Source organism: Oncorhynchus tshawytscha, linkage group LG05 (assembly GCF_018296145.1).
Source record: "Oncorhynchus tshawytscha isolate Ot180627B linkage group LG05, Otsh_v2.0, whole genome shotgun sequence".
Taxonomy (NCBI): Eukaryota; Metazoa; Chordata; class Actinopteri; order Salmoniformes; family Salmonidae; genus Oncorhynchus; species Oncorhynchus tshawytscha.
The window spans coordinates 25,966,401-25,991,060 of NC_056433.1; the positions used below are offsets into that span (position 1 = coordinate 25,966,401).

The following is a 24,660-nucleotide window of genomic DNA, read 5'->3' on the forward strand; positions in this document are numbered from 1 at the left end:
TGGATAAAGAGTAACCTGTCTAGCAGAGCACAGAGGGGGTTCTTTACTGGAAGGCTCTCCAACACAATGCGGGTAGAATCAGGAACTGCAGCTGTCTAGGCCCTTACTTTTTTCAATCTTTACAAAACGACATGCCACTACACAGTGTGTATGCGGATTACTCAACACTATATACGTCAGCTACTACAGCGACTGAAATGACTGCAACACTTAACAAATAGTTGCAGTTGGTTTCAGAATGGGTGGCAATGAATAAGTTAATTCTAAATAGTTTAACATTGTATTTGGGACAAATCATTCACTAAACCCTAAACCTCAACTAAATCGTGTAATGAATAATGTGGATATTGAGCCAGATGAGGTGACATATTGATACAACAGTCTGTCCATAATAAAGCACTGCTCTGCCTTCTTAACAGCAAGGCAGGTCCTACAGGCCCTAGTTTTGTCGCACCTGGACTACTGTTCAGTCATGTGAACAGGTGCCACAAATAGGGACGTAGGTAAATTGCAATTGGTTCAGAACAGGGCAGGAAGAGTAGCAGCTAATAGGGATCCAAAATAAATACATAATATAAAATGAGACATTCTGAATCAGGGGAAGATGAAGGCCCTAGACATGCATTGCACCTCTCAGGCTAATGTGACTGTTTCGTCTAACTTGGCATGGAAATATGATGACATTGCTAAAGTAGGCAAATAATTAGTAGGAAACAACTTGATGAGATCCAATATTAGGTACAGATATCCAATATGAAACCAATTTTCCCTCAGTATGACAACCCTTTTCATATTACCTAGTCTAGAACATTTGAGAAGATGAATGATATAACATGAGCATTGAGCCATTGAACAACTAACAGGACGACTGGTCCAGACTGGTCCATTTCGCTGAATTCATCAAAATCCAGATGTGTGGGTGAGGAGGCGGAGCTATGTTACTCTCTACCCTCACAATTTTTGTCACGCGCAGTTCGTGAGATGCAGAGAACAGCGCAGCAGGGTTTGGACACAACAGTCTATATTCCATAGTTTCTACTAGAACGCAGGAATTGTGGGAAAGCGGTTACTTTTCGATATAAGTGTTGCCTTCGATTTGCTGTGGAATTCGTCCTTCGTGCAGGCTAAGGGACTCAGTAACGTAAGAGTAACACATTTCATAATGAAGACTTTATTGGAAAAAATGGTAACATCTGTAATTTGTTCAACTTAAGCAATTGTACGGAGAGAACCACATCACTCATTAACAATAACTTTTTGTCCAACATAAGATAGTTGTATACTGTACCATGATGCGAATTCTATTGTCTTGCTCGTTCATAGCCTGGGCAAACAGCCTAGACTCAGGGGTAGACGTAACATAGTAAATGTAAATCCGGGATACATACTCTAATTAGTATGATGCTGTATGTTAAGTTCCATTGGTACTAATTTGATGATGTCCTTCATCAATTTCTTATGTTATGAATTGGAATTCGTACAATATGTCACGAATCTGCAAAAACGTATGATTTGTTACAAATCCAATTTGTTGTAGCTGTAGTTAGTTAGGGTGGCTAGGTTGCTAATGCTAACATTAGCTAAGTGATTAACTTTAACTAGGCTAGGGGTTAAGGATACGGGTTAAGGGTTAGGATTAGCTAACATGCTAAGTAGTCACAAAGTAGCTAAAAAGTAGTAAATAGTTCCAAAGTTGCAAATGAGCTAAAAGTTGTCTGTGAAGTGATTCAAACACGAACCATTGGGTTGCTAGACGTTCACGTTATATATGCCTATCCTGACCAACCACCTTACTTTCATTTTTTTACCTTAGGTATCCTTCTGTCTTATGTAACCATACCAAACCTAACATTATACTAATTTATACTAATTATACTAATTTGAGTGTGTTAGATTTAAATGTATTATGTAACATCTGGTGTGAGAGACCAGGCTGGGGCAAATGTGAAGTTCCACTGCAAACCTTCAATGTCTTGTGAAGATAGCAATGGGCACAATATGTCACAAGGTAGCCTATTTCTTTACTACTAATTTACCAATTAGTAGTAAAGATCAAGATATATGTACAAATGTTAGTATGGGATTGTGTCTGTTCCTAGAGAACTGACATTGCACTTCACATTTGGTGAATGTTAGCCATATCTTTGACTAAGAAGAGATACAAAGAACTCAGATTAGAAAACGTATTTTCTTTTTAGTCATAGATATGGCTAGGTGATAGTGTGACGTGTATGTCTGTTTAATGACTGGATTATGTAAGTGGGCTATGTCCACTGAACTCTAGAGGGACTAATTTGTTCCTATGTCCATGTATTGTTTACATGTGTGAGTGACACAAAGGGACGGACACAAGGGGGCAGTCAGTGCTACCATGGCATGCCCATCTCACAAACACAGCTGACCATGACAGTCTGGTGTTTCTACAGGCACATAGGCTTTACAGATTAGATGAGATGGGGTGTGTGCGTTATGTGTTGTATGCAGTTGTGCATGCGGCACAACCATGCATTCTGTAAACAAAATAAAACACAGCCACACAAATGCGGCCAATTAGATGTATGTGTTTGATTCAAAATCAATGATGTAGATCACTGACCGGATTTGATCAGAAGACAAAGGTCACTTCATTCACTGAACTGCTCTTGTTTGATGTTGCTGTTAATAAGACAGAATGGCCCATTAGTTTAGAATGAAATTCGATAGGTTTAAGAAGGCTACATGATTTATTTCCATAGGGACCATGCTATTTAGGAAGCTCAAGACAAATGGATGTGTAAGCACAGTTTCATACAGAATAATATTTGTGTTGTGTTGGCTAGTGAGGCACGGGTTGACTCATACCCTGCAGTTCCCGCGGTTATATCCACTGGGCAGATGGGTTTAGGGTCATTAAATATTGTGTGGATGAAGGGCGGATTGAATAAAGAGAAAAAAATACCTTAAAAAATCCATAAATGTATAATTATTGTGCAATTTATATCTATAGTCTATAGGTTTCTCTTTAATTATTTTAGGCTAAATGGCATTAGTGCGTAAGCCTATAAGCTTTAGGGCCTAACTGTAGGCGTGCCAAATAGTCTACACGCCAATCGCCACATGTTTTTGGGAATGGGAACTCGTCAATCCACAGAGGCAAAAAGGACAATGTCGCAGTTTAATTAGAGAAAAGCTGTGAAATGGAGAGTTGAAAATAAAGAGGGACAGAAAAGTAAATGTTTGGGAAAGATTTGGTGAAATGGTAGGCTAAAAGAGGATGATAGCAGCTATGTTAGGACTATATGTGATGATTGTGAAGAGCCATACAAATTCAACAGTTACAAGATGGGGACTTCAAATAGGGAAATTCAAGGGAACTGTAGCCTACTGTTCAGATGGGTTAAATCTTCAGCTGTCTTTGACTGTAGCCTACAGCGCATTTTCTATATTAGTGGGCTAGGGCCGGGTGCTGGCCTCAGATTTTTACCTAATCACATATAATCTGGTGGTTGACGATGGGTTATTAGCAATTGCAGAAGGGTGCGGGTGACCCGGGCACCACTAGTGTTGGCATGGTGATGCTGACCAACAATCTGCTGACTGGGTCCCAGAGGGTGATGCCCTGGATTTATAGGGAAGAGGAACTGCTAGTGGAGATCCTCTGCTGACTAAGGTGCACATGCAGCTAGGTAGAAGGTCAACAGCTGTTGATTATGTTACTGCTCCCAGGGGCGGACTTAGTGATTTGGAGGCCCTATGCTGAGGCCAGTCTGAGGCCACTGCCCATGTCTATTAAACACATTCATGGCTACTGAACGAAGAGCTTTTCGGGGGCCGGCTCTTTTAGATGAATGAACCAAAATGAAAAGGCTAACTGAAAAGATTTGAAATGCCCTTCACTAGTAAGGTCTTTGTATCACTACATTGAACAGCAGTGGGCAATACTTTTGTTCCGAGGGTCACATTGAGGTGTCAGTTTTGTTCCGGACCCATTTGTTAATCAAAAGCAATTTTGGGCCAGAAAAGGGCAGTCATTTTTAAATAGATAAGTCCATTAACATTTCTACATGTTTTCTATTTAGTTTTAGATGTTCAAGTTAGGGACCATAGACAACTCATCTTTTGTCCCATTATGGTGTCTGTGAGAGCACCGGGCAGCACCATTGAGGCCATCTCCATTTTGAAGTACTCAATTTTCTTCTTATACTACTTCTATGACTTGGTAAACAAACTTAAATGGTACATACTACCACCTGGAGTTTGTTGTTTGAACAGGTATAATGTCAATTTTGGTGATTTACTGCCACCTGCAATTATGGAATGCTCACAAGTAGAATTCATTGGCTGAGCCCACCTGATGACCTAGATGAGATCATGTGATCCTTCCTTAACCCAAGTCCCACCCAGTTGAATACTTCAAAAAGGTGGAAGCGCTCAATGGCAATGTCCATGCAAAACCGGGTTATTTCTCTATCCATCTCTATGGTGGATAGAAATTCTGGCCAATGCCTACAGTACCAGTCAAACGTTTGGACACACCTATTCATTTCAGGACTTTTCATTATTTTTTATATTTTGCACATTGTAGAATAGTAGTGAAGACATAAAAACTATGAAATAACATGTAGTAAATAATCATGTAGTAACCAAAAAAGTGTTAAACACATTTTTGATTTGAGATTCTTCAAAGTATCCACTCTTTACCTTGATGACATCTTTGCACACTCTTGGCATTCTCTCAACCAGCTTCACCTGGAATGCTTCCACATGTGTTTCCACATGTGTTGAGTACTTGTTGCTTTTCCTTCACTCTGCGGTCCAACTCATCCCAAACCATCTCACTTTTTTTGCATCAAACCGTGAGTGAGTCTCATCAATCGGTAATAACTTCCGTTCAAAAGCTGGAGCCATTTTCAAAGAAAACAAAAGGATTTTGAGATGGGCCAGATAATACATTTTTATGAACAAAACAGAAACCGCTCCGTTTACTGCTAATAGCGTACCTCGGAGGTAACTCACGAGTGGAGGAAGGCCTCAAGTGGAGGAGGCAAGATAACAGAGAAATTATGTATTATTAAACTAAATAATGGCAAGTTCACGAGGCCCCTGATGGATGCGAGGCCCCAGGCAATTGCCTTAGTTGTGTAATAGTAAGTCCGCCACTGACTGCACCAGATATGATATTGTTATAGAACCATTCCTTTGCATGAGTTGAGCCAAGGTTTATTATGTTTCAAACTTCCATGGCTACTGAACATCTTTATTCAGGTCTTTTATAGTGATTCCATCATCATAAACTGCATAGATTGCTCAGTTGCTCTGTAAGCATTTAAGGAGGTCACATTACATAGCCCATGGCCTGGTTCCTTATTTCACATGACTCCAGGAAGATTCTCTCTGCCAGGGTCATGCTGGTCTGGATAATGTTGATGTTGACAAGAAGTCCCATTGTACAGTATATCCAGCACTCCAGGAATGTCATGCTACACATTCTACGGGACAGAATGTGCGTAAATGGCAGTGGGGTGTGAATGAATGAATAACCAGAGTTTCTGCATACTTTGCATGCGTATCACATCCGACACAGTACTGTATGTCTTAGACTGCAAACACATCCGTGCTCGCTGTAAGTTCCTGAATTGATTTAATTCAGTTGAACCCAACAAGCAAATCCATATAAATGACCCCAGGTCAACTTTGGGAGGAATGTGACTGAGAGAACAACACAACAAAAGTTAATAATTCTTTCCTAAAGAGTATATTTTTCTCTGTCTCTCTGTCTGTCCGCATCCCATCTTAAGCTACAGGAAATATGTCTGTTTCCTTCAGCCTTTCCCTTCCAGGCAGCATAGAAGCAGAAGCCTGTTCAAATAATGTACCCTTTCAGACCAGAGATTTCTGTATCCACGATAATGTGTTCTCAAGACTATGTCATTGTAGCTCCCGAAATTCCACAACTTGTTGAATGTCAGCATGTGCTTAGTTTAGGAAACGAAGCATGAACATTCCAGTCACATAGCAAGACTGTTTTCCTTATAATGCCACTGAGTGTGGATTGGTTGTTACTTGTTAGCCCCGTATGCATGTTCTAAGGTAGAGGTATGGTGTCATTCCGGTTGGACAGGAAGCCTGAGGATTAGTGAGCAGCAATAGGGAAAAAAGCCATCAGCACAGATCAGGATTGTGTGTTTATGGAAAATCTTAGCCTTTCTACTCCAGCACCACTGGAAAGCGCAACATTAAAAACCTTCAAACTGACCTCAAAGTTGATGTCACAACTTCAAATAGACACACACGGGATGTCATAATGTAGCTTCTGTTGGAAACAGTTGAGTTTATTCATGAATTATTTTTTCTGTCAGTAATATATTTCAAGCCTGGCTTGGATAATCAATGCAAACGGATGCAGAGTTTAAAGGCACTGTAATAGAGAGAGAGAGTGGACAGAACACAGACTACAGCAGGAGGATATGATTCACTAGCCTGAACTGTGTGAGTCACATTTCCTCAGTAGGATGTCTCCGTAGTGTAGTGCAGAGGGCATTCTGCACATTGAGGTTTCTGCTCATGTGGACCCCACCCATTCTCAGAACCATGGTCTCTTAAAGGAGCACTTCATTGATTTTCTTCTCCCTATGCTAGAAGGAGGATACTCCAACCTCACCAATAAGTCTGGCATGAATTCTTTGCATTCTTGTGCAATCACTGGAATGTGGATTTATCTACCATAGGGCAATGGTAAAGGAATTTCATTGAGACTCAGATTTTTCGCTTTAAAATGTATTCCAAACAAAAACAATTGATTTCAAAGTTTAACAAACCATACAACTCTATGCACAATGACTACTTTGAACAATTTACACAGTAAAAGAAAAACATTTACTGGAAAAACTTGTAGATTAAGTTTTATTCTGTTACCAAACTTTGCATCTGCACAGTTTTTCCTGTAAATATGTTTTTGGTAAATCTTCAGTGGAAATTGTTAAAATTAGCACAATTGGTGCAGCTCCACTTGAGAAATGCCTCATTGAGGTAAGAGTCTGACGCTTTAATCTATGAAACACACCCATTGACAGTTTAAGATGTCATACCACCTGAAGTTCCTATTTGTTACTACTGGTTTGTAAAGACTCTAACAAAGTTGAGAAACAAAGAAAGGGTGAGTGAGAGAGGGAGAAAAGGGGAGGGTCAGGGAAAAAGAGTCATAGAAAGAGAAATAGATGGGAGGAAGTGTCCAAGAGAGAGAGACAGACAGGACAAAAATGTTTGTGTGTGAGGGGGAGAGAGAGACGGAGCACTCATATCAGATTCACTGCGAAGGATGTGATCATATTGGCTAACAGGCCTGAATAGCTGACTGGGTCACTCTAGGGTTGGGTGATATCCATATTTTCATACCTTTATACTGTTCCTGTAGCATACCGGGGTATACGGTATTACCGGCAGTGCACATATGGGGCGTTATTTCTTTCCAAAAGAAAACATTTAATAAAAAATAGGCATCAGGGATCTTCATCCAGGAGGGGGTTGATTGTCTCTACCGTAACCAATCTTGCAAGCTAGCCACTTAGCCAGCAAGTTAGCAAACCAAATAAATAGCTGGAGCCCTGAGCTGGAGATAAGACATTTGGCACGTTTTAGATAGTTAACTTATAGTTAGTTCTAAGCAGTGGCTTATAACTCAAGCTTGACGGTATTGAAAATCATACCATCTGTATTTTATAATACCCTGGTATACGGCAAATACGGTATACCGCCCAAGCCTAGGTCACTCCCTGTCTGTCTGTCCTCACAAAGTTGAGTGGCTGTAAATGTGCCAATCTGTCAGTCACTAATCTATGTCCCAATGGCACTGAATACACTTTAAACCGCAGCTCCAAGCAACAATGGGACTGAATCAGTATACTCACAGAGCTGTTGCAAATTCAGCAAGTATGACACCAAATGTACTATGCATTATCCCATATTATGCTGATGGCTGTTGGTTGCAGCAAATTTTACAGAATGGCTTTTCAATTGAACATGACAATACAAAAGCCTTTAACTTTTTCAATCAAAGTCAAAGGAGGCTAGGTGATCGTCTATTAACTGTCTTGTCTATCAGTAAATGCCCCTCTTCTCACATTCGTCCATTATAACTTTTCACCTCCTTTTTGTGCTGGCCCATGGGGCTTAATTTCTGCCACATGCCGTCCATCTCCAGTTGCATGACCTGCAGTCAGATCTTATGACCTCAGTGAAAGACACAGCAATAGTGACTGATATTTGAGCTTGCTGTCTGGGACAGGGCATAGGCCTACTAGTAGTGTGCCCTCTATAGAACTCTGTCCAAACAGTCAACACTCAGAACTGAAGTGGAAGTGATAGTTCACCCAACTTTAATTTCCGTTTAATGTTGATCTTATACTGAAAGTGGTACAGTTTACATACACTTAGGTTGGAGTCATTAAAACTTGTTTTTCTACCAGTCCACGCATTTCTTGTTAACAAACTATAATGTTGGGAAGTCAGTTAGGATATCTACTTTGTGCATGACACAAGTAATTTTTCCAGCAGTTGTTTACAGACAGATTATTTCACTTATAGTTCACTGTATCACAATTCCAGTGGGTCAGAAGTTTACATACACTAAGTTGACTGTGCCTTTAAACAGCTTTGAAAATTCCAGAAAATTATGTCATGGCTTTAGAAGCTTTTGATAGGCTAATTGACATCATTTGAGTCAATTTGAGGTGTACCTATGGATGTATTTCAAGGCCTACCTTCAAACTCAGTGTCACTTTACTTGACATTAGGGGAAAATCAAAAGAAATCAGCCAAGATCTCAGAAGAAAATTGTAGATCCACAAGTCTGGTTCATCCTTGGGAGCAATTCCAAACGCCTGAAGGTACCATGTTCATCTGTACAAACAATAGTACGCAAGTATAAACACCATGGGACCATGCAGCCGTCATACCGCTCAGGAAGGAGACGCTTTCTGTCTCCTAGAGATGAATGTACTTTGGTGCGAAAAGTGCAAATCAATCCCAGAACAACAGCAAAGGACCTTGTGAAGATGCCGGAGGAAACAGATACAAAAGTATCTATATCCACAGTAAAACAAGTCCTATATCAACATAACCTGAAAGACCGCTCAGCAAGGAAGAAGCCACTGCTCCAAAACCACCATAAACAATATTGTACTTTTTGGAGAAATGTCCTCTGGTCTGATAAAACAAAAATAGAACTCTTTGGCTATAATGACCATCATTGTGTTTGAAGGAAAAAGGGGGAAGCTTGCAAGTCGAAGAACACCATCCCAATTGTGAAGCACAGGGTGGCAGCATCATGTTGTGGGGGTGCTTTGCTGCAGCAGGGACTGGTGCACTTCACAAAATAGACACCCCAGCAACTAGCAACTAATCGGGATGGCCGATTAATTAGGGCCGATTTCAAGTTTTCATAACAATCTGTAACCGGCATTTTTGGATGCCGATTATGGCCGATTACATTGCACTCCACGAGGAGACTGCGTGGCAGGCTGCCCATCTGTTACGCGAGTGCAGAAAGGAGCCAAGATAAGTTGCTAGCTAGCATTAAACTTATCTTATAAAAAACAATCAATCTTAGCAATCACTCGTTAACTACACATGGTTGATATTACTAGTTATCTAGCTTGTCCTGCATTGCATATAATCAATGCGGTGCCTGTTAATTTATCATCGAATCACAGCCTACTTTGCCAAACGGGTGATGATTTAACAAGCGAATTCGCGACAAAGGCACTGAGGTTGCACCAATATGTACCTAACCATAAACATCAATGCCTTTCTTAAAATCAATACACAAGTATATTTTTAAAACCTGCATATTTAGTTAATATTGCTTGCTAACATTAATTTATTTTAACTTGGAAAAATGGTGTCACTTCTCTTGTGTTCTGTCCAAGCAGAGTCAGGGTATATGCAGCAGTTTGGGCCGCCTGGCTCGTAGCGAACTGTGTGAAGACCATTTTTTCCTAACAAAGACCGTAATTAATTTGCCAGAATTTTACATAATTATGACAACATTGAAGGTTGTGCAATGTAACAGCAATATTTAGACTTCGGGATGTCACCCGTTCGATAAAATACGTAACTGTTCCGTATTTCACTGAAAGAATGAACGTTTTGTTTTCAAAAATGATAGTTTCTGGATTTTACCATATTATTGACCTAAGGCTCTTATTTCTGTGTTTTTATTATATTATAATTAAGTCTATCATTTGATATTTGATAGAGCATTCTGACTGAGCGGTGGTAGGCAGCAGCAGGCTCGTAAGCATTAATTCAAACAGCACTTTCCTGTGTTTGCCAGCAGCTCTTCGCTGTGCTTCAAGCATTGCGCTGTTTATGACTTCAAGCCTATCAACTCCCGAGATTAGGATGGCAATACTATGGTGCCTATAAGAACATCCTATAAGAACATCCAATGAAATACAAATGGTATAGTGAGAAATAATTCCTATAATAACTACAACCTAAAACTTCTTAACTGGGAATATTGAAGAGTCATGTTAAAAGGTACCACCAGCTTTCATATGTTCTCATGTTCTGAGCAAGGAACTTAAACTTTAGCTTTTTTACATGTTACATATAGCAATTTACTCTCTTCTCCAACACTGTGTTTTTGCATTATTTAAACCAAATTGAACATGTTTCATTATTTATTTGAGACTAAATTGATTTAATTGATGTATTATATTAAGTTAAAATAAAAGTGTTAATTCAGTATTGTTGTAATTGTCATTATTACAAATATATATATACAAATCGGCCAATTAATCGGTATCATCTTTTTTTGGGTCCTCCAATAATCGGCATCGGAGTTTAAAAATCATAATCAGTCGACCTCTACAAGCGACAGCAACCAACTTCAGCATATTATACGATGCTAACGCTGCATTCATAGCATCTCATATATTCGTAAATGTGAACATACAACTGAACAATCCACTTCAATGCCCATCCAAATCTTAATTGATAGGTGGAACTCTTGTGTCATTTCATCCTGAGCTCCGACTTCTCCCACATGATGAACTCTGACGTCACCTAGGCTCTTTGAAAAAAAGGGTTCCGAAAGGGTTCTTTGGTTGTCTCCATAGGAGAAGCCTTTTTGGTCTCCACTCTGTGAAAAGGGTTCTACATGGAATCCAAAATGGTCCTACCTAGTACCAAAAAGGGTTCTACAAAGGGTTATCCTATGGGTTATCCTATAGATAGCACCTAGTGTACTAAGGAAATTACCTCAATAACAGCATTATTTGCTGTTAAATGCAACAACAAAACATTATTTATAAAAATACATCTATTAATATGGTTTCGGAACACTATAAATTGGTTATGAGCATGATAGCTGTACTTTTAGTTCATGGTTGACCCAGCTTGTTTGCCATTAGCCAATTAGGGTTTATCACCAAGTTCAAAGCATGTGAATGGACACAACTTGTTGCTCCCAGTTCACAAGTAGGATTTTCAGAGTTTCAGCATAAAAGGATGTTTGTTTTTCTTTTACCCTTCCTGAGTTCAGAGGAAGTTCCTCTTCGGGCAGTTCCTGATGAGTTCCTCTTCTTTTACCCCCCCCTGAGTTCAGAGGAAGTTCCTCTTCAGGCAGGTCTTTGACAATGGAGACCCTGCTTTCACGATCTCCAATTTTAGTGTTGTGTATCTTTCCAATAATGCTTTGTAGTTCCTCCAAATCAAACCAATGCATAATTTACAGACTTATTTTTACATTTTGTTTCAATTGTTGTGGGTCTCTGTTTCACTCGTATGTGTCACAACACGAACATTGCACAATTTTTCTCTACCTCTAGCTCACCTTTATTGGTTGCCATGGCAGCCAAGGCATCCAAAGGGAAGTGGGAGGCCCTAAAGGAGCACCTGACCAGCAGCCCCCCGGACCCAGATGCTCACCTAGAGGCCAACTTGGAGAACGCAGATCCAGAGCTATGCATACGACTGCTACAGGTACCCACGGTGGTCAACTACTCAGGGCTGCGGAGGCGTCTGGAGGGGAGTGACCAGGACTGGATGGTGCAGTTCCTGGAGCTCAATGGGCTGGATCTGCTGATGGAGGCCCTGGAAAGGTTGTCTGGCCGTGGGTGTGCCCGCATCGCTGATGCCATCCTCCAGCTCACCTGTGTGGCCTGTGTGAAGGCAGTGATGAACTCCTCTGCTGGGCTGCACTTTATACTGGACAATGAGGGATACGTCAGGACCCTGTCACAAGGTGAGAAAGAGGGCTCGTAAGAAGGGTGGCAAGAGTTTTGGCAAAGGCCTGTCTGTCTGTCTGTCTGTCTGTCTGTCTGTCTGTCTGTCTGTCTGTCTGCCTGCCTGCCTGCCTGCCTGCCTGTTGGAACATGATCTCTTTTTTTGATTGGCAGCACTGGACACGTCCAACACCATGGTGAAGATGCAGGTGTTTGAGCTGCTGGCAGCCCTCACCATGTTCAACCCACAGGGACACCACCTGGTCATGGACGCCCTGGATCACTATAAAGTAAGGTGTAACCCTGCCATCACCTTTTTTTATACAGAACAGCATAAATATACACAAAGACAAATTCTGATAATTCTTTTCATATGGTTTACTTTCAAAGCAAATGTCAGCTGAAGCAGCATTGATACCCCCTTGAATTCATACAAAGTATTAAACGAGGCCTGTGAAAACGTATTGTACCTCGTCTAAGATAAGGAAAACCTATTTTAGATAAGGCATCTCCCTGCTCTTCATGAATTAGGGATGCTGACTTATGTTATCTTCATAACTATATATCTTTGTCAGAGTGTGAAGATCCACCAGTACCGCTTCAGCGTCATCATGAACGAGCTGCATGCGACGGACAACGTGCCGTATATGGTCATCCTCATGAGTGTGGTCAACGTGATCATCTACAGGGTACAGGACCTGAGGAAGAGGGACAAACTACGCAAAGAGTTCATCGGTATCACTACCTCTTCATCATGATTTTTCAACAGTCACATACATAGAGAAGCACGGGTGTGAATGGAAGAAAAGAAACAAGGAGACCCTGCTTTCACTACCTCCAATTTTAGTTTTGTGTATCTTCCCAATAATGCTTTTTATTTTTTAGATTCACGTATTGTTTCTTGAGAAAGGTTTCCATTGCCATGTATATGTCTACTTGACCTTCCAATACTGTTGCCCAGGAAACGGAGAGGCTTAAGGAGTGTCTGTAGCCCTTTAAAGATCAACCATGCACAAATGTATTACTAGTATCAAGAAGTACCACAATAATGCTTATATACAGTAGCCTACATGGTGTAGAGTGATTCATATGTTGAAAAATCTATCATAATGATGAAGATATTGCAGTCGTTATAAACAATGGCTTGAATACAGGAAATAGAGATGGCCATTCATAGAATTAAGAATTAGAGTACTAGAGGTCAGCCATTTTGGTCAGGGAGTTGGTCAACCATGGTTTGCCCGTGCTGCGATAAGATTATTGCGTAAAATAATGAATTTGAATAATTTATCTGCACTGTATGTTTGTTAGTTTGATAGCCAGCCAGTTTTAGAGGAATGATTCCATTAATTTGTTTAATTGCCAGTATGCCAATATCCAAACAATGCAGTCCACAGCCATACGCTGGCGGAAATCAGTAGATGATAGGACTTAGAAAAGTTGTAAATGCAACAAGCACTGATATTGTATCAAATAATAGGGCGGCAGGTAGCCTAGCCGTTAGCGCAGTGTGATAGTAACCGAAAAGTCGCTGGTTTGAATACCCGACCCAACAAGGTGAAAAACGTGTCGATGTGCTCTTGAACAAGGTATTTAACCCTAATTTGCTCCAGTGGTGCTGTACTACTATGGCGGATCCTGTAAAGCAACACATTTCACTGCACCTATCAGCAAAATAGTAAAACATATTTTTTTGATTTATTATATATACACTGTATACACAATAGCATGTTGACATGTTCTGTTTAAATATATTTTAGATGCTTTTTATACAAAAAAATGGTATAAAACCTGTTTAAACAGTATTTATAATTATATGACAATATTTTAGTTTGACAATAATTCTATTACACAATTTATGATATATATCACATGCCTTACTTTATAAGTAAAATCAGGATTATGCCTCAACTGCCATTAATTCAATTAGACTGGTTTGGATTTCTCCCTGTCCAACATGGCTGCCATTTTCATCCCATTGTAGAACTTTTAGGATTTGTAACATAGCCACTCTAGTAATTGAATAGGATCTCTATGTGGACATGTCAAACTGAATGAAAATGTCTAACTGTGACTTATTCTTTGTCTCGCAGGGCTACAATTACTGGATTTACTTCCAAAACTGAGGTAAGTTGAGTCTTTTGCAAAATACATTTTTATTTATTTCAAATATATATCAACTTTTTCGGAATAAGCAAATGCTCTGTTATGCACAGCACACCAATTTTCTTTCACACTGCTACTTGTTTTTTTCCTGTGGAAATACGTATTTGTGTATGTTTGTGTGTGTGTTACAGGGAGACGGATGATGTGGACCTGAACATCCAGTGTGAGACCTTTGAGGACACCATGGCATATGATGATGCTGAGATGGAGAGCATGTACGGAGGTATTGACATGAGCAGTCACCAGGAAGTCTTCGCCATACTCTTCACCAAAGTAAGCACCAATTAAGGGTGTATTTATTTGTAATTAAAACCCACAGCAGATAATACAAGTAATCTAACCCCCCTCGCTCCAGGTGAGTAGCTCCCAGCTTCGGTGCAGTTGCTGTCCATCCTGCACGCGCTGTTGTTGTTGGGGCCGGAACACAGCGAGGTGTGGCTGGCCCTGGAGGCCCTGGCTGACCGTGCTAGTCTGCTGGCACAGGAACGTGAGTCTGAGATCAATCACCTTCATAGTCCATAAAAACATCATTTTCACCATTTATTTAGTGGGGCCCATGTACGCTGACATGTTTTGGCTGGTTTATATTATGTCACTCTGACATTGCCTGTGTGTGTGTGTGTTCTTTAGCTGAAGTTGACTCCATCGAGCGCTTGATGGAACGTCTGGTGTCCTCCAAGGCTCAGCAAGGGCCACCTAAGGTCAAGGTCAAGACCACAGACAGGGGCGTTCAGATAGACCTGAGAGAAAGATTGACCGATCATTTGGTCGTCCTCGTTAAAGGATCTACCTCCCCTGTTGCCACTGCACCCCCCCCTCCTTCTCCTCCTCCACCACCACCATTACAAGGCATGGCAGCTTTCGGCACACCCCCACCCCAACCTCCACCCCCACCACTTCTTGGCTTCTCTGGGATGCTGTCCCTTCCCCCTCCCCCGCCTCTCCCCGGTCTCCCTCCTACCCAACCTCATCTACCAGGGATGGGGTATGGGAGTCCACCGCCTCCCCCACCCCTGCCTGGCATGGGTCCCCCCCACCACCACCCCTACCTGGCACAATGGGTCCCCCACCACCACCCCTACCTGGGATGGGTCCCCCACCACCACCACCCCTGCCTGGGATGGGTCCACCACCACCACCACCACCACCACCCCTGCCTGGGATGGGTCCCCCACCACCACCACCCCTGCCTGGGATGGGTCCCCCACCCCCACCACCACTGCCTGGTATGGGCCCCCCACCTCCCCTGGTGGCGGTGACATGATTATGGCCCAGAGTGTGCAGACGCTGGGCCGATCCTACTATGCCCCTCCACCCAAGGCGGGCCGCTGCCCCACACTACGCATGAAGAAGCTCAACTGGCAGAAACTGCCATCCAGAGTGGTGACTGGTAAGGGACCTGTCAGATTGTGTCACCATTGAATTAAACCAACAAATACAGTTGACCCTGACAAGTGCAAATTGGATACATTTCAACTCAAGAGTGTAGTGTATAAGTCATAATTCAAATACTGTACACCATTTTGTTCTTTTGCTCCAGACAGTCACTCCATGTGGACATCGGTACAGTCAGATTCTCTGGAGCCTGACTACTCCAGTATTGAGGAGCTCTTCTGTCTGCCAGTGACAGAGTCAAAGGCCAAAGGCAGCGCCCCTGCGGTCAAACAGGAGCCCAAAGAGGTAGAGAGAGTAATCAATGTGGTCTTACCCCATCCCATTAGACTTTGAAATGGCCTTATAATCTCACTCTCTCTTCTCCCTTCATCATTATTGTCATTTTCCTTAACACATCCCCTGTTTTAATTTCAAGCATCACACCTTTTCTCCATCAACAGATTTCTTTCATCGATGCCAAGAAAAATCTCAACCTGAACATATTCTTAAAACAATTCAGATGGTGAGTATTTTCAGGCAATAAATATGAAGAAGAGAGTCTTAGTAAAGGAGGCAACACAAGAATTGATAGGTACTGTAGAAGAGTGTTGAAATACAGTGCTTTCAGAAAGTATTCGCACCCCTTGACTTTTTGTTGTGTTACAGACAGAATTTAAAATGGATGACATTTTATGTCACTGGCCTACACGTACAACTCTATAATATCAAAGTGGAATGATGGTTTTTGAAATTTGTACAAATGAATTCAAAATGAAAAGCTGAAATGTTTTGAGTCAATAAGTATTCAACTCATTGTAATGCCCGGGATGTAGTGGAGGAAGAAGTCAGACGCAGGAAACAGAGAGTTCAGAGTAGCGATACTTCTTTATTCACCACACAGGTGAAAACAACGCCACTCAAACAAATGCCCCAAAACACAGGGGAATTAAACAGTCCCGAACAACACACGTATACGCAAAACCGTGACTTACAGGCGTGCACTAGAGTACACATAAAACAATCCCGCACATCCAGCAGGCGGGCCGGCTGGATAATAAAGGCCAACCAATTAACTTAACTAAAACACAGGTGTAACTAATAAACAGACAAGTGGGAGGAAAATGATCAGTGGCAGCTAGTAGGCCGGTGACGACGACCGCCGAGCGCCACCTGAACAGGAAGGGGAGGCACCTTCGGTAGGAGTCATGACAGTTATGTCAAACCTAAATAAGATCAGGAGTAAAAATGTGCTTAACAAGTCACATAATAAGTAGCATTGGACTCACTTTGTGTGCAATAATAGTGTTTAACATGATTATTGTATGGCTACCTCACCTCTGTACACCACACATACAATTATCTGTAAGGTCCCTCAGTCAAGCAGTACATTTCAAACACAGATTCAACCACAAAGACCAGGGAGGGTTTCCAATGCTTCGCTTTGAAGGGCACCTATTGAAAAGAAGGAAGCCTGTACAGAATTAAAATATTTCAAAATATGCATCCTCTTTGCAATAAAGTAAATGAAGTAAGTTTTACTAAAGTAAAACTGCAAAAAATATGGCAAATAAATTAACTGTATGTCCTGAATACAGGTTAAAGTCTGCTTGAAAGAGCCGCTAACCTAGCTAAGCTGCTAACGTTAGCCATAAAGCTAACAAAGTTAGCCCCAGATGAGTTTTCCAATGGGGCCCTCTTTGTCTGGAGAGGTAAATTAACGGTTCCAGCGCTGTAGGAGTTGTATCTATTATTCTGTGTTTTAGGACAAACTGGATCACTCAGAGTTACAATGCGGCAATTGTTTGCTTGTCGAGGATTATAGGCTTGAGGTGGCTTCCTTGATCCCGCAGGTAGCCAGCCTACGTAAGAAATTGGGAAAAACGCAGAGTAAAATGTTTACCTTTTCTACGCCAATTGCTGGATGGCTTCTGAACATGTTGGATGCATCTCCGTCTTGTCGTTTGTCGTTATCGGACTGGCCGGTGTTGCCCGGAGTTTGTTCGCCAGGGGAGCCATCTCCTGCCTCTTCTCCCCAATCTGATAGCGGAGTCGAAGGAGCACAGAAAGAGGAGCATGGCAATCAACAATGGTCACATGCCACGAGCCGTGTAAGCCGAAGACAGCGGCCTGCCGCAAAGCAATACTACACTCCCAATGAGAGGCCTGGAGTAGATACAAACAACGAATAGTTTCGCCGCCCTGGGGCCTGATCTTCCTGCACCTTCGTCGCTGGGGTTACCTGTGCTGCAGCCGCTGTGCCTACTCCGTATGGGCTTCAGGCAGAAGTCATCACACTTTGTTATGTATTGTGACTGCAGTTTCCTCTGCTTGGAGCAACAGTGAAGTGGGCAGGGCAGTATGGATTTCTTCTCTTACATCTGCAAGCAGATTCTGAACATCAGACAGGATGGCATTGTCTCCCTCAATCCGTGCAATGGCTACTGCTATAGGTTTCAGGATTTTCAGGCTGCTTAACACTCTCCCCCAAAATAAATCATCCAGGAGGATGCTCTTGATGGGGTTGTCCATATCGGCAGACTGTGATATGGACATTTCTTGGAGAAACTCCTTCCCCTCCAGGAGACTGTCAAAAATGATGACAGCACCACCCCAACAGGTGTTGCTGGGCAGCTTCCATGTGGTGCTCTTATTCCACTCACTTTGCTTGGTGAGGTAGATTGCTGCTGTAACTTGATGACCCTTCACATACCAAACCATTTCCTTGGATCTCTTGTAGAGTGTATCCATTGTTTTCAGTGCCATGATGTCCTTGGGTGGGTGTGATGTGAGGGTAGGACTCCTCCACTTTAGACCAAGCAGCATTGTTTGTGAAAATACCTTATGTGGTCAAAGGTCATTGATGACTGCCTTTAGCTCACCTGCAATGTAGAGACCAGTGTGTCTGTTGTCCCTTGTGTCTGTGCACTTGTAGAATACTGGTTGAAGCGTGGAAATATAGTTCATTATTCCTTGCCCACGAACATTCGACCACCCATCAGAGATGATTGCAATACAGTCTGCTTTCTCTATGATTTGCTTGATCTTCAGTTGAACTATGTTGAACTCTGCATCCAGCAAATGAGTAGATAAAGCATGTCTGGTTGGAGGGGTGTATGCTGGGCGAAAAACATTCAGAAATCTCTTCCAATACACATTGCCTGTGAGCATCAGAGGTAAACCAGTTGCATACACAGCTCAAGCAAGACATTCGTCAGCATTTCTCTGACTACGTTCCTCCATTGTGTAAAAAAAAAACTTCTGATTCCAGAAGGACCATGAGCTGTTGCTACCAATAAGGTGTCTGATTCATAATTTTCACCTCAAATAGAAGTAGAGGGACTTTTGTCAGAGGCTGCTTGTTGTGAGCGCTGAGGGAACTTTATGCACTTGGTCAGATGATTCTGCATCTTTGTTGCATTCTTCACATATGATTTGGCACTGTATTTGCAAATGTACACAGCTTTTCTTTCTACATTAGCTGCAGTGAAATTTCTCCACACATCAGATAGTGCCTGTGGCATTTTCCTGTAAAGATCAGAATTTTTTTTGTAAAAAATGCCAAATAAACCCTATGTACAGATAAATAGTTAAGCAGTTAGATTAAACAACTCCTTTGTAAGATACATGATTTCAAATGAAACATGTATGGAAACAGGTGAATTAACACTCCTCATTTAGCAGGCTCAAGCAAGCTAGATCTCACATGGTAGCAAAAACTAACTAGCAGAAATTGTTAGTTAGAAATAATTTAAACACACTTTGCTGTAGGCTACTATTTACTAATTAAGAAAAAAATAATGCATGTCAAATAAAAGATATTCACATCACTGAGTATTGTAATCAAAACTTACCAGAAAGAATGTAATCCTTGGCTTAGACAGTGTAGTAGTGTGGGCTCAATAGCATCTCATTAGGGTGGAAGATCTTAAGAATCAGCTGTACATGTGATGGAAGAGTGCACTGCACATGTGATGGAAGAATGCACTGTGCATGCAGAGGGTTGCAATTCCATTGAATTGGGGATATTTTAACCAAAATATGCCACAAGATCTAGAATTGCCTTAAAAAAGGTTCACTGTTATAAGCTTTTTTGAGGAATTTAATCAAAATTCACCAAATTCCAGGGCTTAAATTCCCATGGAAAATTTTGTACAAATTCCGGAAATTTACTGGAAAGTTTCCAACCCTTTGCAACCCTAGTTGAGAGGGATGAGTCAAAAGGAATGGAAAATAATTCTGGCTGCACAACCGATTGGCAAACGTACTACAAATTGAGAAATCATGTGACAACTGAATAAATAGAAGAATAAACTACACTATGAAACAAAGATAAATGACAAAGAATGATAGTAAAAAGCACCGTCAATGAAATGCTAGGAAAAAAGGCCAACTCTGCTCCATCATTCATTGAATGAGATGGCTCATTCATTACAAAACTGACTGATATTCCCAACTACTTGAATAATTTTTTCATTGGCAAACTTGCCAGCAACATGCCAGCCACAAACACTGACACTACACATCCAAATATATCTGACCAAATTAGGAAAGACAAGAATAGTAATTTTGATTTCCTTACAGTGAGTGTGGAAGAGGTGAAAAAATTATTGTTGTCTATCAACAATGACAAGCCACCGGCCGGGGTCTGACAACTTGGATGGAAAATGACTGAGGATAATAGCGGACGATATTGCCAGTCCTATTTGCCATATCTTAAATTTATGCCTACTCGAAAGTGCGTGCCCTCATGCCCGGAGGGCAGCAAAAGTCATTCCGCTACCGAAGAATAGTAAAGCCCCATTCACTGGCTCAAATAGCCCACCAATCATCATGTTACCAACCCTTAGTAAAGTTTTGGAAAACATTGTGTTTGACCAGATACAGATCTATTTTACACGAAACAAATTTACAACAGACTTTCTGCACGCTGATAGGGAAGGTCATTCAACAAGCACAGCACTTACACAAATGACTGATGATTGGTTGAGAGAAATTGATGATAAAAAGATTGTGGGAGCCATTTTGTTAGACTTCAGGGAGTTTTTTGACATTATCCATCGTAGTCTGCTGCTGGAAAAACGTATGTGTTATGGCTTTACACCCCCTGCTATATTGTGGATACAGAGTTACCTGTCTAACAGAACACAGAAGATGTTCTTTAATGGAAGCCTCTCCAACATAATCCAGGTAGAATCAGGAATTCCCCATGGCAGCTGTCTAAGCCCCATACTTTCTTTCAATCTTTACTAACGACATACCACTTGGCTTTGAGTAAAGCCATTGTGTCTGTGTATGCAGATGACTCAACACTATTATACACGTCAGCTACTACAGCAACTAAAATGACTGCAACACTAAACAAAGAGCTCCAGGTAGTTTCAGAATGGGTGGCAAGGAATAAGTTAGCCCTAAATATTTCAAAAACTAAATGCATTGTATTTGGGACAAATCATTGTGTAAATTTAGCAAGTTGAGGTGACTAAACTGCTTGGAGTAACCCTGTATTGTAAACTGTCATAGTCAAAACATATTGATACAACAGTAGCTAAGATGGGGAGAAGTCTGTCAATACTAAAGTGCTGCTCTGCTTTCTTGACAGCACTATTAACAAGGCAGGTCCTACAGGCTATAGTTTTGTCGCACCTAGACTACTGTTCAGTCTTGTAGTCAGGTGCCACAAAAAGGGACCTTTGAAAGTTATTAACATGTTGAAAAGCACCGAGCTGTCTGTTTAAAACAACTAGCACACAGTTCAGAAACCCATGCACACCCCACAAAACATGCCACCCAATGGTCTCTTCACAGTCCCCAAGTCCAGAACAGACCATGGAAGGCGCACAGTTATACACAGAGCCATGACAATATGGAACTATTCCACATCAGGTAACTGATGCAAGCAGAAGAATCTTTTTTTTTTTAATACAGATAAAAATACACCTTCTGGAACAGCGGGGACTGTGAAGAAACACAAGCATAGGCACAGTCACATGCATATATACACATTATATTTGTGTTGATTTTGTGTTGTAGATATGTGGTACTGGAGTATGGGCCTGAGGGCACACACTTAATGTGTTGTGAATTCTGTAATGAATGTACTGTAATGTTTAAAAAAATTGTATAACTGCCTTAATTTTGCCAGACCCCAGGAAGAGTAGCTGCTGCCGTGGCATTAACTAATGGGGATCTTTAATAAATACAAATACAAAGTGTTATGTTTGCAGTAAATCCAACACATCACTGAGTACAACGGTTCATATTTTCAGGCATGGTGGTAGCTGCATCATGTTATGTCATTATGGGGTATTGTGTGTAGATGGGTGAGATAAAAAAATCAATTTAATACATTTTGAATTCAGGCTGTAACACTACTAAATGTGGAATAAGTTAAGGGGTATGAATACTTTCTGAAGACACTGTAATTTGTATGTCCCCTAACAGCTCACATGAGGACATTGTGGCCATGATCCGAAAAGGGGACCGCTCCAAGTTCGATGTGGAGGTGCTGAAACAGCTACAGAAGCTACAACCAGAGAAGCATGAGGTGCGTGCCGGCACAGGAATCCCTGCCAAGTTAATTTGTTCATTTCAAGCGGCCACACTGTATTTCTAGATCTAAATACATTTCCCATTTTGATAGGGACATAGTGTTGGGAACCAAATGTTTGTTGTCAGTTTATGTTCATAGAAAGTTTTTTTTCTTCCCACCACTCAGATGGATAACCTCACGTCCTACCAGGGAGAGAGACAGAAGTTAGCTGGTGTGGACCAGTTTTATCTCCAGCTCCTAGCTGTTCCTTGGTAAAGTTCTCCACCTTTTTGCTGTTCACTGAGCTAGGACCGATTCACCCTGGATGTTGACCTTGGTTGTGTGTATGTGTTTGACCCCCAGCTATGCCCTGAGGATCGAGTGCATGTTGCTGTGTGAGGAGATCAGCTCAGTGTTACAGATGATGCAGCCTAAAGCCGAGCTGCTGGATGAGGCCTGTGAGAGTAAGTCCAGGCACCAGGCTGGCTGCCCTACCACTTTCATCACCCCTACGACTAATTAAAATTCCTTTTATTTATTCTCTTTAATCGGTTATTATTTCTATCCTATAAGGTCTGAGGGTGAGCACTCGACTGCCAAGCTTCTGCAAGCTCATTCTGGACGTTGGAAACTTCCTTAACTACGTAAGAATCCATAACATGTGATGGCATATAGTACCAAACTCAGCAAAAAAAGAAACATCCTCTCACTGTCAACTGCATTTATTTTCAGCAAACTTAACATGTGTAAATATTTGTATGAACATAAGATTCAACAACTGAGACATAAAGTGAACAAGTTCCACAGACATGTGACTAACAGAAATGGAATAATGTGTCCCTGAACAAAGGGGGGGTCAAAATCAAAAGTAACAGTCAGTATCTGGTGTGGCCACCAGCTGCATTAAGTACTGCAGTGCATCTCCTCCTCATGGACTGCACCAGATTTGTCAGTTCTTGCTGTGAGATGTTACCCCACTCTTCCACCAAGGCACCTGCAAGTTCCCGGACATTTCTGGGGGGAATGGCCCTAGCCCACACCCTCCGATCCAACAGGTCCAAGACATGCTCAATGGGATTGAGATCCGGGCTCTTCGCTGGCCATGGCAGATCACTGACATTCCTGTCTTGCAAGAAATCACGCACAGAACGAGAAGTATGGCTGGTGGCATTGTCATGCTGGAGGGTCATGTTAGGATGAGCCTGCAGGAGGGGTACCACATGAGTGAGGAGGATGTCTTCCCTGTAACGCACAGCGTTGAGATTGCCTGCAATGACATCAAGCTCAGTCCGATGATGTTGTAACACACCGCCCCAGACCATGACGGACCCGCCACCTCCAAATCGATCCCGCTCCAGAGTACAGGCCTTGGTGTAACGCTCACTCCTTCGACGATACACGCGAATCCGACCATCACCCCTGGTGAAACAAAACCGCAACTCGTCAGTGAAGAGCACTTTTTGCCAGTCCTATCTGGTCCAGCAACGGGGGTTTGTGCCTATAAGCAACGTTGTTGCCGGTGATGTCTGGTGAGGACCTGCCTTACACCAGGCCTACAAGCCCTCAGTCCAGCCTCTCTCAGCCTAATGTGGACAGTCTGAGCACTGATGGAGTGATTGTGCATTCCTGGTTGCCATCCTGTACCTGTCCCGCAGGTGTGATGTTCGTATGTACCGATCTTGTGCAGGTGTTGTTACACGTGGTCTGCCACTGTGAGGACGATCAGCTGTTCGTCCTGTCTCCCTGTAACACTGTCTTAGGCGTCTCACAGTAAGGGCATTGGCCACGTCTGCAGAGTCAGTAGAAAGGCCTTCTTTAGTGTCCTACGTTTTCATAACCTTAATTGTCTACCGTCTGTAAGCTGTTAGTGTCTTAATGACCGTTCCACAGGTGCATGTTCATTAATTGTTTATGGTTCATTGAACAAGCATGGGGAACAGTGTTTAAACCCTTTACAAGGAAGATCTGTGAAGTTATTTGGATTTTTACAAATTATCTTTGAAAGACAGGGTCCTGAAAAAGGGATGTTTCTTTTTTTGTTGAGTTTATAACCAAACACAAAAAAGATGGTCTCACAACAACGTTGTTAGTTGTTAGTTGTTAGTGAGAGAACTGTCTGTCTATCTCTGTTCTACAGGGGAGCCACACGGGGAACGCGGAGGGCTTCAAGATCGGAACCCTGCTAAAGCTCACTGAGACCAAGGCTAATAAAAGTCGCATAACTCTGCTCCACCACATCCTACAGGAGGCGGAGCAGAACCATGATGACCTGTTGAACCTTCCAGATGATTTGGAGATCTGTGAAAAGGCTGCTGGGTATTGGAAAAAGTTGTATAGAACACTGTGGAGTCTAATCAAAGCTTGATACGGAGGCTATGCTAACCT

General features: G+C 41.9%; 1 pseudogene; it reads left to right on the forward strand.

Moving 5' to 3' along the window:
* The first annotated feature begins 952 nt into the window (after window positions 1-952).
* The window catches only part of LOC112251499, a 28,536-nt pseudogene continuing 4,828 nt past the window's right edge, over window positions 953-24,660 (forward strand).